Raw genomic sequence first — 7864 nt, 5'->3', positions numbered from 1 at the left:
ACCCACAGATTGAGAACTGCTGCTCTAAACATTGGAAATATAATTTCATTCAAGTAAAGAAAAAATGTGTAAGTGGAAGGATTGGTGATGAGAAGTGTCTCTGTGTAAGAGGTTTTGTAGAACTTAGGGGTTGGTTGTAAAAGAAAATGAAAATATAATTAACACATTAAGAAATTCCATAAACACTATTTAAAACAGAAACATAGTGAAAGCCATTGCTGTGGTGAAGTGGGAATTAGGAATCTGAAGGCATGAGAGAAATCTCTTGCTTTTATTCCCAAACAGAATGATAGAGTTTCTTAGACTATGAACATATTTTATGCTAAATGAAAATACAAAACAATATGAAATTTATATGTCTCATCCATTTAGCAATAGTTTATTCTGTGTGTTCTTCAAGGATTCTGAGCAGTTTGCTCTTTGGTTTGTTAAGTGCCTGATATGTGAGCCAATTATTGTAGCAACAGAAAGTGCCCAGGTGTATTTATACATGCACACATGTCCACATACCGCAATAGAGCTGGAAATATTTCACAGACTTAGTAAAGGAATAAGAATCACATTTTAAAACATTTAAATCTTAAAAGGTGAAGGTTTCCCAGTAACGACTATAGTGTATCTCATCTTAGTCATATTTCCTGTCTCTCAGATGTATGCAAATGCTGGGCAGTGAACGAGGAAGACCAAAAAAAGCACTGTGGTGTTAGCAAAGATGATTGAATGTACCATGAATTTCCCTAACATGAGAAAATACGTCTTGGAAAAATATAGCTAGATTATTCCTTAGAAGTGATATTGAAAATATTTCATCTCAATGACTTCTGGCATATTTATCAAGAGGGACCAATCCTTAAGGACGGACATCAGGCTTGCATAAGTAGAGGTTTGAGAGTTAGCAGGGGGAAAAAAGTGGGAAAAAAGTGGGGGCAGTGGGGAGGAAAACCCCTAATGAGATGTAGTGACATAGGAACTGCAACAATGGAGTCACAATTCCTAATTTTTTGAGGATGGTGCAGGATTGGACAATGTTTCATTACATTATGGATAAAGTGGCTGAGTTCAATCTGACTTACAGCATCTAATGGCAACAACAACAGAATTCGAAGTTAGCAAAACAGCTGTAAACTAGAGGATGCTACGAAAAAGTTCTGGTTGCATTCTACATTTGTACTACTTTGTTGGTTAATATTATGCTTTCATGTAAAAAAGGAAAACTGGATATGATAATACATTGGGAAAAACAATGGGAAACTGCAATCATGGGATTTACTCAGAGAGAGAGGCATAGACAAACATAAGGAGAAGGAACAGGCATTTTTATGATTTGTCATATAATAACATGTTTAAGATTTTTATGTCTTTTTGTTTTTGTTTTAAGTCACTTTTTTTGGTCATGCCTTTCTGTGATAACTGACCAACAATTCACTTTTACTGAGTTGGATAAGAGGTGTCTGCAGTAATCATCAAGAGTTAAGAGAGCTCTCGAAAGAGAAGTAAAATGATAAGAACCTTTCTCTTGTAAGTTGTGGAGAGCAGTTTTCCTATTTTTCATCCCACTTTTGACCATAGATCAGAAAAGCCAAAGAAAGCTTCTATTTTCAACGGCAAGCTTCTTCTCATTTCGAAGACTGAGATAGGTAGGAGAAGGCAAACTTTCCTATTCCCGGGGAAAAGATCTCCTTTCAAACAAATCGGATGGGCAGTACTTATGACAGGGTTCTATCTCAGCTGCACTTGATAACAAGAAGGCTCAATCCTTCCTCTAACTGCAGCTCAGCTGTATGTACAAAGGATGAGTACAGCTAAGCACTCAGATGCTATGTTCCTGAAAGCAGTTTGCCCCACTCCCCTTTTGATGGAGTATTTCTACAGAACAAAACATTTGTTTTCCTGACTGAATCATAAATTCTTCTCAGGGAAAGCCCATGTGTCTAGGGATGAATTACCCAATAAACCAAGTATGCACATGCTTAGGGCATCAACAAAATGGCATGTCAGTTGTCCAAAACATAGACCCATCATATGACCCAAGGAAAAAATGATCACTATAGTGGAAAGGAACTGGCAAGGTACTAAGTGAAATTAATACCAAGTTCAGTGCATCATAATGTGCACACTAGAAGTAAAATTCAGGCCAAGTTGCAAGTGTGCCCAAGAGCAAGGTTTCTAAAGTTCTGAGACCCCTAGTACTTCTACACATTCTTTAACATCTGTTGCTATAGTGCCTTCTGGTGTAATTGAAACTCATTATCTTTGGCCATCCTTAGATACATCTCTTGGGAATACACTATTTCTCTCTAATAAACAAGAGGTGAGGATGGGCTATGCAATCCAACTCTTGATTGATACATGCATTAATATGCAACTAGATCCAGCATGAGCAATTACCAACCAAGAATATATCAGGATAGTCCCATTTATAACAACATTATGTCATGGACAGTCAACACACACATATCTAAGAGGGGGCTGCAAAAAAGTTTGTGGAAATGGAATTAAAAGTTAATACAATTTTCTGAAATGTTTTAAACCCTTTTGGTATATAATTGGCAAGTCCCATTCAAATATGTAAGTTAGCAGAGTAGGGGGCACCATGTATTACCAATGTTCAGGGTCCTCATCCTCATATGCCTAATGAGGCCGTGTGTGTGTCACATAATTCTTTCAAAAATATAATTTCCTTTTCTTTTTATTTCCTTTTATTGACAAAAAGTATACTACACATTTATTTCCTTTTCTTGGCAAAAAGCCTACTACACACTTATTGTTTTTGACCACTCCCACATTAGCCCTTGGCTCATGGTGACATGTAAAATGGAATCAAACTATAGTGATTCATAGAGTTTTCATTGGCTAATTATGAAAGTGGGTTACACACTTTTCTTCCTAGTCTTTCTTAGTCTGGAAATTTCTCTGAAACCCGTTTAGCATATTTAACTAAGCAAAAGGAAGCTTTCATTAACAGGTAGACAGGGGTCACACTTGAGGTGCATTAGCCAGGAACTGAATGTACATGTTTGTGGCAGTTACATAATCTACTGTCAACTTGAGGAAGGGGTGGAGTCCAGCCTCTCAATCAGGTCACAGCTTGATAACCTCGTTTGGAGGCGCTATGGAGATAAATAGCCCCCTAGAAGCCAGATATAGGCTCTCCCTGAAAGAAATTCCTGTTGACAAGCCACATGGAGCTATGCTGATGCATGGAACCCTGGAACTAGAGAAGCCACATGGAGATCCATGCCACTACTGAGATGCTTCCATCACCACTGGATCCACAAAACTTTCTGCCCTGTGCTCTTCCTGCATTCTGCATCATTGCAGGTGTTATGTGAGTCTCAGGAGGAGTTTACAGACTGGTATCAGGTATATGGCCTAATATCAGATTTATGAACTTGATCTGGACTGGGCTGGGATGTTTTCATAATATACAATTACTCTTTATATAAAGCTCTTTCTTATACACATATGAGTCTCCCTGGAGTTGTTTCTTTCTTTTTTAATCGTTTTATTAGGGGCTCATACAACTCTTATCACAATCCACACATACATCAATTGTGTAAAACACATCCGTACATTCATTGTCCTCATCATTCTCAAAACACTGCCTCTCCCCCGGCATCAGGTCCTCATTTTTCCCCTCCCTCTCCACTCCCTCCCGCTTCCACATGAAACAGGGGAGGAAGAGGAACCATCACTTCTGTCCGAAGAGTTCTTCACGTGTTCTGAAAATAAACCCTTATCAAATAAATCATCTGCATCTGAATTCTTTCTCTTTCTGTTGTTTGTCTTTTCACATTTTTTATAATATCCCTGGTGATACATACAATTTTGTGTCAACATAAATGGGCTAGGATTCTCAGTGGTTTGGCAGTGAAGGCAGTACTCCCCCAAGATGAGGTCTCTTTGGGAGTGTGGCTTTCTTCCAATATATTAAGACACTGTAGGAAATTTGAATGGTTTTTGCTGGTTTTAGTTGTGCATCTGGATCATCAACTAATTTCTGATTTTTTGAAGGTGACACAGTAGCCTGCTGTATTACTTACTAATTCTGGGAATAATCAGCAGCCTGCCTGCCAGAAGCTTGGAATCATTGCCCTCCCAAGCCAGAAGCCTATGATCTGGACTACTGACCTTGGGTTAATCACCCTGCAGGTACATGAATCAGGAGAAGCCTCCAACTTGACATCTGATCCACTGACTTGGAACGTTCTTGCTTCTATAAATGTGTGAGCCGTTTCCTTGATGTAAAGTTTTCTGTACATAAACATATATGCTTTACTGGTTTGGGTTCTTGAGACAGCACAGCTTAAGACATCCTTTGATCCACAAAAGTTTTTAATTTTTAAGTAGTCTACTATATCTACTTTTTCTCTTTGTTGCTCATTATTTTGGTGTCAAAATCTGAGATCATGAGGATTCTGTCTTATATTTTTCATGATTTGATTTCATTATACATTTCGTGTATGTTGTCTATGTTTTCATTTAGCATTCTTAACATATTAATTACAGTTATTTTGAATTCTCTGTCTGATAATGCTGATGTATTTGGTACACTTGAGTCTGGCTCTGTTTTCTTTATATCTTTAGCTGATCCTTTTCTTTGCCATTTATAATGGCCTGTAGCTTTTTGTTGAAAGCCAAACATCCTATATTGGGCTGTAGAAACTAGATTAGTAGATAATAATAGGACTATAGTATGAGAGTTTGTGTCAATCTGGCTAAGAACTGGGTTTGATATTCATATGCCAGATATATCAAATTCCTCTTGTCTCACTTATTGTCTCTGTGTTTCTCTTTGAATTTATACTAATACAGAATGTAAATATTGCCGCTCTCTCTGCTGTAAACAAACTCCCACTGCCATTGAATCAATTCTGAATCATATAGACACTATAGCACAGAGTAGAACTGAACCATCAGATTTTTGAGACTTTAAATCTTATGAAATCAGACAATTTCATTTTTTCTCCCACAGAGCCAGTGGTAGATTCAAACCTATAACCTTAAGACTAGCACTCAGGGCATAATCCACTATGCCTCCAGGGCTCTGCTATAATCCACTGCTATTATAGTGGAACTTACTAGTGTGATAGATGTGATGGAGAGAAACTAAAAAAATCACTGTCCTCAAGTTGATGCCAACTCATAGTGACCCAATAGGACAGAGGAAAGCTCCCCCTATGAGTTTCCAAGACTGCAATTTTATAGAACTAGAAAATCTTGTCTTTCTCCCACACCATGGGCTGGTAGTTTCCAACTGCGCATAGGGAAAGCAAACTGAACCAGGGTTTCAGGGGGTGGGAGTATATAGGTGGGTGGGAGACAGAAAAGGGAGATAATGTCAAGGGGTCCAGGAAGGAAAAGTATCTTTGAAGACTGATTATGGAAGTGATTGTACAATTCTGTTTGATGTGATTGAACTATGTGTATTACCTCCCAAGTTACAGAAAATTAAAAGAAGAAGAAAAAATAAAAGCATAAAGCATAGATCCAGGAATGGGTTTTGGGCTCCCACTAAATCCTAGCTACAACTTAAGAACAATTAGTTCTTACATCATGGTTCTGCTTGTAATTTGCCCTCAGGGAAGGGAACACAGAAGATAGGGGTGCTATGGGAAATGTGGTGAAGAATCTTAATACTTTAAAAATGACCTCTCATCTCATATTCCATGCATAGTTGGTGACTCTGAATAATCTGTAATCCTCCACCAGCCACTCTGCTCCATGGGAAAAAGATGAGACTTTTTGGTCCTGTAAAGATTTACAGCCTAGGAAATCCATAGGGGCAGTTTTAGTCTGTGCTATAGGGTTGCTATGAGTCAGAATCGCCTCAATGACAGTGAGTTTGGCTTGGTTTGGTTTTTATCATCTTATTATATTTATGTGGGGATATACTATTCAATCCTCCTAATATTGTATCATTCAGCGTTGTTGAATTAATAATTATGAATATTTTTTCTTCATGATCATTATGTTTATTTCAAAGTTTGTTAGTTCTTCACAACCTTTAGGTTTAGGCTTTCTACAGCCTTATGGGTGGCGTGAATAGTTTACCTTTATTGCAAGCATGGTGAATACAAATCATATACCACAAACTCAGATGTATACAGACTATATTTTTCTAGAGTTGGACTTGATAATAATCCACAATCGGGAAAGGCAGTATGTATATAAATTACTTCTAGCAATGAATTTGCTCTTTTATGGGTCCTAAAGATTTGGGCTTACTTAGTCACTTCATAAATAGAAAGGTAAACTTTGTTGGCACAGTTTAAAGTAAGGTATTAGATTGAGATCCCTGCTTAAAGTAAATCCTTAAGGACTGAGTCTTCATTAGAAGGATGCATTTAATTTTTTTTTTAAGAATGAAATTTGGCTAGCTGCAGGCTTACAGAAAGTTTTCTGTATCATTCTAGTTCTATGCAGAAACATTTTTAAAGAAGAATTTTTGTAAATTTTGTAAATAATTTATATTCAAGTGTGCTTCAGAAAACCCTGACTAGAAAAATAACTTAAAGTTAGCCCAAGTTGACTAGAGAAACAAATCCAGAGACATGCCTATGTGTGTAGGAGAGAACTGTATATCAAAGGGCAATTGCACATTAAGAAAACATCCCAACCTAGTGTAGATCAAGTCCATAAGTCCAATATTTCCCCATATGTCAATACTATTCCATAAATCCCTCTTTAGACTCATGCAGCCATGTAACAATACTGAACGCACAAACATCGAAAGCCAGTGCGTGGAAAGTCTTGTGGATCCAGTGGCAGTGCAAGCATCTCTGCACTGGCATGGGTCTCCATGTGGCTCCTCCAGTTCCAGAGCTCTGGCTGCATCAGTGTAGCTGCATCTGGCTTGTCAGCAGGAAAAGGAAGCAGAGAAGGTGCCTGGCCTCCAGTGAGCTATTTATCTCCATGGTGCCTCCAAATGAGGTCATCAAGCTGGGAACTGATTGATAGGCTAAACTCCACCCTTCACAAGTTGACAAAGAATATGCAACTACCACAGTTGCTGTTGCTTGGAGTTACCCTGAAGCATCTGTCCGAAGAAAGGTAAATTTCCTGGTAAAATGCATTCTCAATCCAATGTAGATTTTCCATCAGCATTCCCAGAGATGAAATCTGAGTGTTTTAATTTGATTTAACAATCTACAAGGAATCAAGCTATACGAGTGGAAGCCACAGACATAACAAGCAAAATGTTTAGATATATGGGTACTTTTAGTTGAGATTATTAGAGAGCAATATTCTGTACAATATTTAAGAAAGATATGAAGAAAGTCTATTTTATGATTAAGGTATTTACTATCCAAATGACTATGTACAGTTATGTATTAAAAAACAGCAATATAATCCCAAATTAACTTTGAATATAATATTTAGAATAAATAGGTTATATACACTACTACTTGGTTGACTCCAATTTATAACCCACCCTATGCATACAGAAACAGTGAATTATTTAATTTGGCTTTTCCAGCCAAAGTCTTTAACCGCCAACAAACAACCTTTCCCTGAATGAGTATAAACAGCGGGGCGAAGATACTGATAGGATTTACCTGTGAGTAATTTTGATCAGGATTCCCTGGAGTGGCATCCTGCTGTGTATAAAATGAGGCCTCTGAGACGCAAGAGGGAGGATCTCATTACCACAAGAGCCAGGAGTAAAGCAGATCCTCTGGACCTGAGATCCCTGCGTAGTCAACCTCCTGGAGACAGAAGACAGCTATGCCCTCCGAGGAGCAGCAGCGGAATCAGAAGCCAAAGCATGGGAAAGAGTGGATTTCCCAACTCACGCAGCAAGCTGAGTGCTTTTTTGCAGTATGCTGGCTTTCAGAGTGGGGTGTCTCCGGGCACTCGCTTA

Source organism: Echinops telfairi, unplaced genomic scaffold (assembly GCF_000313985.2).
Source record: "Echinops telfairi isolate 266 unplaced genomic scaffold, ASM31398v2 ScPeMD7_7468;HRSCAF=8506_0, whole genome shotgun sequence".
Lineage (NCBI taxonomy): Eukaryota > Metazoa > Chordata > Mammalia > Afrosoricida > Tenrecidae > Echinops > Echinops telfairi.
Note: the sequence above shows the minus strand (reverse complement) of the source record.